The following is a 12,039-nucleotide window of genomic DNA, read 5'->3' as shown; positions in this document are numbered from 1 at the left end:
GTCCAAATATCTGGCCATCCAAGTAGAGGGTGTTGGGGTGGTTGATAAGTGTCCCACGGGTGAAGAGAAGTTTGAATCACGTGCACCATATTGGTGGATAGGGCGACGGCAATGTTGACATGTGACAACATAGTATGAATCTAGTGTAGCTAATGGGAATGAGATCAGCGTTATTTTTAGTGTTTGCGTTTTAGTCGATACATTTTCGAATTGCATGTGCACAGCAAAAGTGTCAAAACTACTGACAATATAAACGCTATACAGGTGTGTCATTTCACATAGTGCTTATCAGGCAGCGGGGAGCTCTACATGTGTATGCAAGGTAAGAGATCTGCAATGAGAAAATCATTGTGAGGGGATGCAGTAGTCCTTAACATATATGTATAGGTACACATGGGGTCTGGGCAGTATGCATACACAGATCTGTTGAATTGTGTGGCTAAAAACCTGTGTTGGGCAATTTAACTGTGTGACTGAGTTTTACAAGGTTGGGGAAAGAAAAGACAGCAGCAGCTGCGATGACTATCAGATGGTCCGTTTAAGACAGGCCTTTTTATGGTGCATTGTGAAGGGGGGGTGCAATCTCTAAGTATATAGGAGTCTGTTACTGAATCACAGGAGGAGTCCGGCCACCTGTTAGTGCTGGACAATTAAACCTGATGCGGGCTGCTTGAGGGGAAAGGAGCACAGACAGATCATTGATTTTCAATAGAGTCGTCTGTGGGTTGGAAAATGTTAAGTCGCATAGTTTAGAATGAAGTGTGACGCCAACATGTTTGGGCAATAAAACCAGCGACAATAGATCAAAAAGGAAATGTGTTCGCTCTCCTCTTTACATCAATAGAATTTCCATAGAATAGCCGTGTGAGTCACAAGTAGGGGTAAAGGTTTCAAACTAGATGGAACCTGCGATAATGGAAATTGTAAATTGTGTAAACTAGGAGATGGGACTATGACCAAATATGGAAAGGCCCCAGAGGGGTATAGTGTAAATATGAAACATGCAATTATAAGTCAGAGGATGGTGCTTAGATGAATGTATCCAATAAGTGTGGGAACTGAAGGGAATATGGTTACATTGTATAGGTTTAACCAACCATGTGTAGGGGTGAACAAAACCTTTGGGAGTGTTAACTGTTGCAAACTGTATATAATACGTGTGAGGTTTGGGGAGACAAGTTAGTTTGACTCTGATGTCATCTAACCCCTCCCGGCTCTTTGTACAACTTGCATTACGGACAAAGCGTGTACGTACTCTTTAAGGGTGGGCCTGCTTTTAGTTACAGTGATCAAAGGCTCAATCCTACATTTGGCGTCCCTGGGTGGGCCCCAGGCTCTCAGTGACATTAGGGGTCTCCGGTCTACCCAGCTTGGCTGTGGAACGGTGTGGTACCGTGGCCCGGCTGCGCAGGCCAGATTAAAGGAGCACCACGTCAGAGAGCTTCGGGGTTCACTTTCGTGAGATTGCATCTTTGCCAGGTAAAGCAAGAGGGTAACAGAGGAAAATATGTTTTTTTTTTAATTCTTGGATAGGGCACGATAGGCACATGTAAGGATAGATGAGGTCAAGCAGGTTGGAAGAATTTTTGGGAGGAGTAAATTCATGGTTCTAGGTCGTACGTTTTTTTACCAAGTTTGTTAATTTAGAGGTGTTGTCTCCCGCACCTGCACGTCCATTGTAAGGAGTCTTGATACCCTTCAGGTTGCTCGTCTGGTTGGCAGGATCCCTTGCCTTAAGGTTAGGTGGCATTTTAGGGTAAAACCACCTGTAGATACCTTTCTGGAGAGTACCCTTGGTAACTCCTTACTTTGTATCGATTGTGAGGACGGAGCCTGCATCTTGCTTTTTCTTGGTTAGTAAAAGTAGTGAAGGGTATCCTCCTGTAGACAAGAGTGTTGTACTAGTAAAGAAGAGATATACAGTATTGTTGTAGGGGAAAGCATTTCACTCCTTTTTATGCTTGAGTAATCTCAGAGAAGTAAAGAGGATTTTTCGCAGATGCGAGTTTTGATAAATATGCTGTCTTTAGTGTATACCTGATTACAGTGACGGTGTGGTGAAGAAGTAAGGAGAGAAAAGTGCAGGAAATTCTTTAAGAAAAAGGGAAATAAAAGGGTGATTGTGGGCAATTGTGCTGTGGGTTTGGTTCCATCGCCATTTTTGAAAATTTGTGCGAGTTACATTGGTCTTCAGTATGGAGACTCCATTGAATCATTTATGTCAGGGGCTCCCTGGATACAAGGTAAAAATGTTGAAATACCATCGAGAATGTTTGAGGGAAACAAAAGGCAAAATGCTTAATTCCTGGCCTAACAAAGGGTCTTATGATAAGGGTATGTTGGAGAACTTTCCTAGTGACCAAGCATAAAAGTTTGAAATTGGAGAATAGATTGAATATCTTGGAGTTAGAGGTTGTACCAGAAGGACGTGAAGACCCATAAAAATGAGGATTTTTGAGGAGGGGACAAGAAAGGAGGGTGTAGGAGTTTCTTCCACACCGTCCCCATATCGGTGCTATCCTTTGACACCCGCAGGATATACGAACCCCAAGTTTGAACCTCCATACTCCCAAGTAGCCACTCCAGCGGTCCCCTCCCCCCTCCCCCAGAACAGAAGTAGAGAGGCAGGAACAACGGAAACTGATAGAAGCAGTTGGTTTAGCAGAGAATGAAGTAATACAGTTACAACAGAGCAGGAGTGAAGAACAGGAAGGAGGTAAATGTAGGTGGAGGAGGGAGATTAAAGGCATGGTTAGATCCTTGCTAGGTACAATAAATCTGTTTTAAAAAGGGAGTAAATGTGGATTTGGAGGAAGGAAATGCCACCACAGGTACAGAATCAGAGCAAGGAGAAAGAAACAGCATGCTATGGCAACGCCAAATATGCTTCCGCCCCATGGAAAGAATAGGGGATGTGGCAATAGGGACAGAGGAAGAAGAGGGTGAATGGGAAACCGATGACAAGCAGGGAGGACAAGGGATAGTAGTTGTGCCTCCTGCTCTAGCAGTAATTTGGGAAAGCACACCATGGGGCCTTTGGACAGGTCATGGGGCTCACATGGCTTTAGGGAGAGGCCAAGGACAGATTGAGAAAACCCCAGTAAACGTAGGGGCAACTCAATTCCCACTACTCCAGAAGGGCCAGGGGAAGGCATAGTATGTCCTGTGGTCACACATGGGCCGGAATAATCTAATGAAGACGCTTCCTTCGCTCACCGCAGAGGGGGGCGTGGATTTATGCTTTGGAAGAACAAACCACTGGTATCATGTTTGCGATTGGGGACATGAAAAGCCTTTTCACTGCCTTGATGGGGGAACGGGCAGATGAGCTCTGGAATATCCAGGAGTTCAATTGAACACGAACACCTATGATGGAGCAGCCTTTAAATAATTATAGGGCACATGTTTGGGGGGCATTGAGAATGATGTACCCAGATGTGTCCGACAATGAACCTAAATGAGTATCCTACGGACCATACTCAATTCAAGAAATGTGGTGGGCAGAGACGGGAGAAGCAAGGGACAAGAATGTGGCTATCTTCTATCACATGTTTAAAAAAAGGGCACACGAAAATAAAGATCCAGGATTCTGCGCCCAGTCATATCAATACATGTTTTAATGAGTTAAAGGGCAACTCATTAAAATATGTATTGAAATGACTGGGCGCAGAATCCTGGATCTTTAGTTTTGTGCGCTTCATAGTTTATGACGGGTTTCCAGTGGCTTACCGTCAATCCAGTGAGATGCAACCTTAACTAAACATTAACTCCAGGAGAAGCAGGGGTTTCCTACTCCTCTCCAACTACATGAACATTCTCCACCTACGTGGATTAACATCACTATTACTCTTATTGTGTAATGGGTCTTCACGTCCTTCTCGTACAACCTCTAACTCCAAGATATTCAATCTATTCTCCAATTTCTTACTGCAAATCTCGAAAGTCATCCTGTGGAAAAAGTGAAAGAATTCAAATACCTGGGGGTAATTTTAGACAGTTCACGAACGGAATTGGCAATGCAGGACCACCTAAAAGCAACGACCAAAAAGCTAACAGCACAAGCAAAGGCAATCAACAGAAAGTTTGGTCGCTTCTCGCCAATTCCAGTTCTGGACTTTTATAAACAAAAGGCGGTCACCACTCTTACGTATGGAGCAGATGCATTGACAAACGTACCGTCGACTGTGTGGCCAAAATTGGAAGCGACTTTGTGGAGATCAACGTTAGGCCTTCCTTATTCCACATCTGTGATGATAATAAGACAAGAACTAAGTTTATTATCACTGGGAGGCTTAGTGAGAATCAATACTCTGATGTTATACCGCAAGTGCATAATGTCTAATGAAACTATACTAAATTTAATTCTCAAAGAAAGCAGGAGCGGTAAAAACAAGACGCTCATGGCTTGGTTTAAACAAAAACCATGAGGTACTGGCCACCACGGAATGTGACGAAGAGACTTAGTAAGAAATCCAACTAAAATTCAAACAAGATTAAAGGAGCTTGATTGGATACAAACTCAAGCAGCAGCTGCACAGAACAAGTTGACACGTCGCTTGCCGTTGAACATCAGGAAGTACAACGAACTGCAACCATAGGTCAAAAAATTCCCGTGTAGGCAGGCGTGCAACTTGTTAATGAGCGCAAGGTTGAATCTTCTACCGACTAATGAAGTTTTGGCGATCAGAGGAGAGTCGTTGTCCAAGGACTGTCGCTTTTGCAAGGGGTCACCAGAAATAGAATCAATCCAACATCTACTCCTGTCATGCCCTAGCACACGCCAAATAAGAACAGTGCACTTGAAGGGAATATTCTCAGAGTTCGAACTTAGTGACCCAGACGTGTGTTGGGCTAAACTGATAGCAGGAGATAGAACCTCATGGCAACTAGTGGCTTTTAAGATCCTAGAATACATGAACAAGACACTCTTTCAGCCGCTTCGGCCAACAGACATCCTGTGATCCCTTTTCCTTCTCTTCCTCTAGCATCATGAAAAGACTTGAGTAGACAAACAGTGTTTTGATTGGTACAAGCAATGCACTTCTTCCTTTTTGTAAAAATCTTTTAGATTAAATCAAATAAAATAAAAAAATAAATAGTCTTATTTGACCCTTCAGTCGCCAAACAGACCAGCTGTACCCATAAGCCTGACATTGTGTATACGTTAAAAAAAAGGGGCTCACCAAATAAGTTCAGCACGACCTGAATGAAGTAGTAGGAACAGAGGGCAAGAGTTGGCAGGAAATTCAAGCACACATTGTGCATTTTTGTAAAAGGCGGCAGGAGAAAGAAAGCATGGAGCAAGCACAGAAGGCAGAGGGCAAGCTGGTTCATAAAAAGTTGGCAAAGACTTGTTTAGAAAGAGCAACGATAACGAGCTCCACAGAGGAACAACAGAGACAATCAGGACAGCAGGGACAAATGGAAACCGAAATGGGACAAGGATGGACAGGTACGTTCCTGGACCGAGACCAATGAGAGCGTTTCCACGGGCTAGCGGGTGATTTTTACGGGGCCCCGGTTTAATGGGCCGATGGGAGGAGGTTATGGGTGCAGTGTTGGGCATGTGGGAGAATGGGACACATCGTACGGGACCATCGAAGCCGGCCACAATATTTCAATGCACGTCCCCCACAAACGAATCCCCAAATTTGCCATATGGCCCAAGCTCTTTGCCATTTTAGCAAGTCCAGGTTGATCAACACCCAGGAGCTGGAATGGAACAGATCTGTGCACCCCCACCGATCGTGTCAGCCCAGGCACCGGTACAGGCTTGGGATAAAAACCCTCTACCCCACAGTTACACCAGAGCAAATCTGTTCATAGGAAATCCTTTTTCACCTGCTGGTGCTCATATGTACCAAGAATAGGACAGCCAGTGCCCCAGATAGGGTGCTAGGAGGACACGATTCCTCGTCACTCCTGAGGCCGCCAACTAAATCCTGCATCAAATCCTGCATTCCTGATTTACTAAACAAGCAAAAAAAGGCTCCATATACAGCAGAACCTTTCCACAACGGACCGCTGCAAGTTGGATGAAAACCGATGTGTACTTTGGGAGCTACACGGTGTTGAAACAATGCAGACCATCTGTGAAGGCGAACCAAGATGGCTGGCGGGACTGAGCAAGGTGCGCATAGAGACGCTGTCGATCCGAATGCCCTGTGGACCTGGGCGACGCTGCGACTCCACAACTGGCCAGGACGAGCAAGCACCGTTTCCAGCTGAAGGAAGACCGGGGAAGAGGAGAGGCCCAACACGTGCAAGCACACGCGGACGCAAGCACACGCGGACATCCCCCGATACCGGGAGTGAAGTGTGCTGCAACGGAGCTGGCCCCACCGCGGTCTAGAAGCCTGAGCGAGATGCGGCCTGCCTCTGATGCACGCCGACAGCACTGAGGTGACGCAGCCCACCTAAAACGGGAGGACAGACCTGGTAACACGGATACACCAGTGTAGCCGGAGGATTCCTCGGGCGAAAGCGAGCCAGGCGGGCGGCAAGATCTTCCTGGCAAGTGAGTGGCAGGAAAAGAGACTTGTGTGCAATAATAAAAAATAATGAACACAGCTGCAGTAGCGCCTATACCCCAGCACGACGGAACGCACTGTTACAACGCCAGTAATGTAAGTCTGAAATGCTATGGGATCGCTGATTGCAGTGCTTGGGAGGTGGACCGTGGTGGTGTGCTCCATGCGATGTGTGACTGATCGATATTAACAAATCAGGCAATATCTTATTTCATTGGCGTACCAAACAAGCTGCGAGCTACACCATGACACGAATGTTGAGCGCCTAAATTAAACGGTAAAACAAGCGTTCTGCACACGCCTAAGTGAAGTAAACCTGCACACCCTGCAATACTACTGCGTGTGGCCACGCACTGCACTACGAACTGGCGGTCGAGCTGGGTACAGCGCTGCATGTAAGCACAAGTGGTGGACATCAACCTACAACGGGGTATTGGTGAGAACATTTGGCGCTAGCCACTAAATACTGCAGCTGACCCCGCTGCCACAAGGCTTGTACCCCTAGTCCGTGACACCCTCACACACACACAATACATATTACCTCAGTGGGATTGAGCGACTGCAAAGGCACTGGGAGTGGCATACACACCCAAGACGTAAGCCGTCAAATTCTCATCGGCGCGCCATTGAACACTATGGAATAAATGCTGTTCTACTTGACCGTATTGCCGCTACTCACATGGAGGAAACGACACGTACACTCACGCAACGACCCCACTAATCTAACACGGTTTGTAATGCTGAACTCATTACGCAAACCACCGACTGTGTGGAGGGAGTGGCACCAAGAATAACTTGCAAGCCTGATTCGCATGAAATAGCTGCCTGCACAGAAAGGAGGTGATGCTGATGCACCGGAACTGGAGAGCCGACCACACAGTGAACTAAACAACCAGCATCACAGTACCATAGATGCAGACAACCAAACACTGATTAAAGCACTGACGAGCGATACATGTAAGGGCGAAGATCGGACAGACTGTTCTGCACAAAGCCCCGGAATAACCGACATCTGGAGTCACCTCGTCGGCACTAGAGACGACGCAGAAGACGACTGAGGAGAAACTAGATAACGGCATATTAAAGCTAGATTGTTCACAATGGGGGAAGAGTGAAAAACCCAACAACGCAGAGCAAAATGGAACAATACACAATCTCTGCTACGCCTCCACAACCGATGCAAACTAAGGTGAGCAACATACCAGAAGTGGAGGATGGAGCTATATCCCTAAAGGATGTTATGAATGCCATCAACTCAAGAACCTCCATGGAAAAAAAGATGGACAGCATAAGTATGGAGATATCGCTACTGCAACACGATCTGCAAAAACTCACGGCCCACACCGGTGAAGCTGAGGGCTGTATATCAGAAACTGAGGACGGCTTGAGAACGGTAAACCACCAAATGGCTGAAACACTGGCACGCCTCAAGGCACTTTAAGAGCGCGTTGAAGAAGGGGAAGGCAGAGCGAGACGGAACAACCGGATCCTTGGCTTGCCGGAAAAAATCGGAGGGTCAGAGCATGGAGCTGTTCCTCGAGCAATGGCTGGCAGACCTATTCGCTCCCAAGGCCCCATCAAAATTCTTTTCTATCGAAAGAGCTCACCGAATCCCAGCAAAAAGACAAATACCTGCAGCCTCCCCGCGGACGGTCATAGCAAAACTCCTGAACTATAGGGACCGGGACGCCGTATTACAGATGGCCAGAACGAAAGGCTCCATCACATACAATGGCTCCAGGATTGGCTTCTTTCCCGACTTCACCAGGGAGGGACAGAAAGCGAGACAGTCCTTCGACCCACTTAAGAAACGTCTTCAAACTCAATATAAAATATGGATTACTATTCCCTGCACAGCTGAAAATGTACCACAATGGCACGACTGTGCACTTCACAGAACCCAGAGAGGCATGGAGCTGGGCCCAAAACCACCTGGAAGGTGACTTGAGAGCGAACCGCAGGCAAGACAACGGTAGAAACCGGCCACGACCAGAGAGAGCACCACCCGAGAGACCACGACAAGAACCTGAACTACTGCCAAAAGGAGAAAATAACTGACAAGAAAGTGGTCAATTTGATAACAAAATACAAATCAGGATGCAAACGATGGCAACGCCATATTTAGACTATTGAAATGAAGAATAAGCCACCAGATTAGTTGGCGGCCCACCCGAACGGACCCCCACTACAGTGCAAAGAGGATAGGTAACGCTCTTATCTATTTACTGCACGCCAGCGATTGCAGACGGGAATGAATGGAACATTGAAAGTGGAGGGGGGATAAGAAAAGTTCTGAACGTCTGTTCAGGCATTAGATGCCGCAAGTTGAATGGGTTATAACGAAGGGGGTTGGGGAACGTTTTAACTATGGTTTTTTATGGGCCCGGTGGGCACAGCACGCTTACTCCTGTGAAGCCACAACACACTGCGAGTCAACAGTTTGAACTTCTTCTCAAAACCTCATACATACTACTCAACAGAAGCCCCCCTACCGCAGATGGCAGCGTCGGGCTCCGACACAAGAACCCTGCGACTCCTGACATGGAATGTCAATGGTCTGGGTGGTGGGATTAAACGTTACACAAGCTATAAACAGGCACTCGCTGGATGTGGCGATACTCACCGAGACCCATCTAGCGGGCACAGCCTGCAATCTATTTAAATGCAGCAACTACCGCATGGCACTGCATGCTGGATTTACTACAGGCTCGAGAGGGGTTCTCATACTGATCCACAAAAGGTTACCCTTCACACTCCAAGGTGTCACAGGACACAGGGGGTAGATTATCTATAGGACCGGGACACTGTGGAACCAAACTGACAATATTAGCAGTGTACGCACCACCCACATTGCGGTCTACATTCATAGAGGATGTAACTCCCCTGATAGTCAATGATACCTCAGACACACTAATCCTCGGGGGCGATTTTAACGACGTCACGAACGTGGGCATGGATCGCACGCACCTAAGGGGCAGGAACCCTGACACTCACACGAAACTGGCTACCTTCATCACGGCATTGGGGCTGAGGAACGTGTGGCGTGACCTCCACCCCTGAAACCACGGAATACTCATTCCACCCAGGCGTCCATGCTTCCCTTTCAAGGCTGGATTATTTCTTTCTACCAACCACAGATATACACAAAGCGGTCAGCGCTACCCTACTCCCAAGCGGAATCTCCGACCACTCGCCCCTACTAATAGAACTGACAAAGATAAGGCCACTTCCTCCACCCTCCTGGCGACTTAATAACCATTACCTGGGCTTTCCGGAACTTGTAGTACACATCCAATAGACCACAAAGACCTATTTCGAACTAAATGCAGGGTCAATCGATGACCCAGGGGTGTTATGGGAGGCGTACAAACTAGTGATGCGAGGAGAGATCCTCTCCTGGACAACAGCACATAAGAAAGCACACGTAGAGAAGGTGAAAGAAGCGGAAGTACAGGTGTAGCAAGCAGAACAATCACACCTGGCATTAGATCTGAGACTAACCGTGCACTAGTTCTTGCCCAAAAGAAACTGCAAAATATAGCCCTAGACAACGCCAAGACAGGGGACAAGGCAGGTAAAATGCTAGTGTGGCTGGAACGCAGAGATGAAGGGCACAAACAGGTTAGAATGATTAAAACCGATAACGCAGAACCGTTGTTAAATGACCAGGACATTGCCGAAGGTTTTGCAGCTCATTACGTTGAACTTTATAAAGCCCTCGAGACCCGCACAAACATCTCTGTACTAGAGGAGATTACCCTACCAAACTTTACGAGCGCACAAAAAGACCTACTAGATGCAAACATCACAGAAGAGCTGGTGTTAGCCATATCACAGCTCCAAACTGGGAAAACGCTGGGGCCGAACGGCTTCCCGGTGGAAATATGGAAGAGAAGAGAATACGCATGTACACACACTCTAAGACACATGGCCAACTGCCCCCAGACCTGAGGAAAGCTACCATGAGCGTGACATCCAAGCCTGATAAACCCCCAGAGAAATGTAGTTCGTACAGGCCCATTTAGTTAATAAATAGCAAAACCAAAATCTTAGCGAAAGTACTGGCGAACCAACGACAGAAAGTTATTACGTCACTGATACACCCAGATCAGTGCGGCTTCATGCCCCAAAGAGCCACACGTATAAATATACACAGGCTGCACATGGCACTAAAAAAGTTCTCCTATTCTTCATGGTCCCCTAGCGTTACTAGCAATAGATTTCGAAAAGGCTTTTGACTATCTACTGGGAGGCACTGTGGGAAATAATGTGCCGTATGGGATGTGGGGATCAATTCATGGAATGGGTACAGCTATTATATAAATTCCCTGAGGCCGAGACCAGGGTAAATGGGTGGCCTTCTAAACCCTTCAGACTGGGTAAAGGGACATAACAGGGCTGCCCTTTATCTGCAATGCTCTTCGCACTGGCAATGGAGCCCCTAGCTATATTATTAAGGGACACACAGATCTCGTTATATGCAGACGATCTGCTTCTGTAGCTGTCCGACCCCATATCCTCCTGCCCAACAGTAACACTCTTACTAGAAAAATATGAATCCTTCAGCGGGTTGAGGGTAAACTGGCCAAAATCTATATTGTTGAACGAATATGAAGCGAGAAATCTCCATCCAATCAGACTGATTGAAGATGTCAAAACCCTGGAATGCCCTACCACTGACCCTATTAGGGAGAGCAGCTTTATTTAAAATTATGGCCTTGCCACAATTCCTATACATCCTCCAAAATGCCCCATTACTCATCCCCACAAAGGAATTTCACAGGATCGACAGAACCCTCAGAAAACTCCCGTGGAACAACGGACATCCGAGGCTAGCACTCAACACCCTACAACTGTCCATCTGGGAGGGAGGCATTGAACCGCCGCGCCTACAGACATACTACTGGGCAAGCCAAATGGCAGTAATAAACTACATGCTACATGGGGATCCATCGCTACCACACATTAAGCCTGATGTCGCAAGAGGAACGACAATAACCCTGCTGGAATCCCTATATCGGAAAACCAACACCACCACCCCCAAAAAGATGTCATCCCACCAGGCAATAATATGGGCAGAGACACACAATCGCATACACTGGGAAGGGAAAATCACCCCTGTGCAGCCACTGTCGGGAAACAAACATATCTCTGGGCTGGATAAACTCCCAAAATGGCAGAGCTGGTTAACAGCGGGGATAATAAATGTGGGTGATGTGATCATGGAAGGAGGGATTGTACCCTTCGATGAGCTAGCTGGTAAATGTAACCTCCCTGTTAATGACCAGTATCGACACACAGCTAAGTCACACCCCGTCACCTCCCTGATATGAGCAATATGGCAGACTGCACCCCCATAGAGAGGAACCTAGTCTTAGACCGAATAGATGCCAAAACCACCTCTGTAATGTACAATGCTCTTACCTCCTTTGCCACACCTGACTTAGTGAATCTGAAATCCAAGTGGGAAAGGGATGTGGGAGAGATCCTGCCAGAAGACTGGATAACA

The 12,039-nt window shown here is 46.9% G+C and overlaps 1 protein-coding gene across 1 annotated transcript in view; it reads right to left on the bottom strand.

Annotated features, from left to right (window-relative positions):
• Positions 1-12,039, bottom strand: part of EAPP (E2F associated phosphoprotein) — a 109,111-nt gene that overhangs the window by 79,263 nt on the left and 17,809 nt on the right. The window lies entirely within an intron of this gene.

Source organism: Ambystoma mexicanum, chromosome 14 (assembly GCF_040938575.1).
Source record: "Ambystoma mexicanum isolate Mex_15411 chromosome 14, UKY_AmexF1_1, whole genome shotgun sequence".
NCBI classification, from domain to species: domain Eukaryota; kingdom Metazoa; phylum Chordata; class Amphibia; order Caudata; family Ambystomatidae; genus Ambystoma; species Ambystoma mexicanum.
Note: the sequence above shows the minus strand (reverse complement) of the source record. Positions and strands in the feature narration are given on the sequence as shown.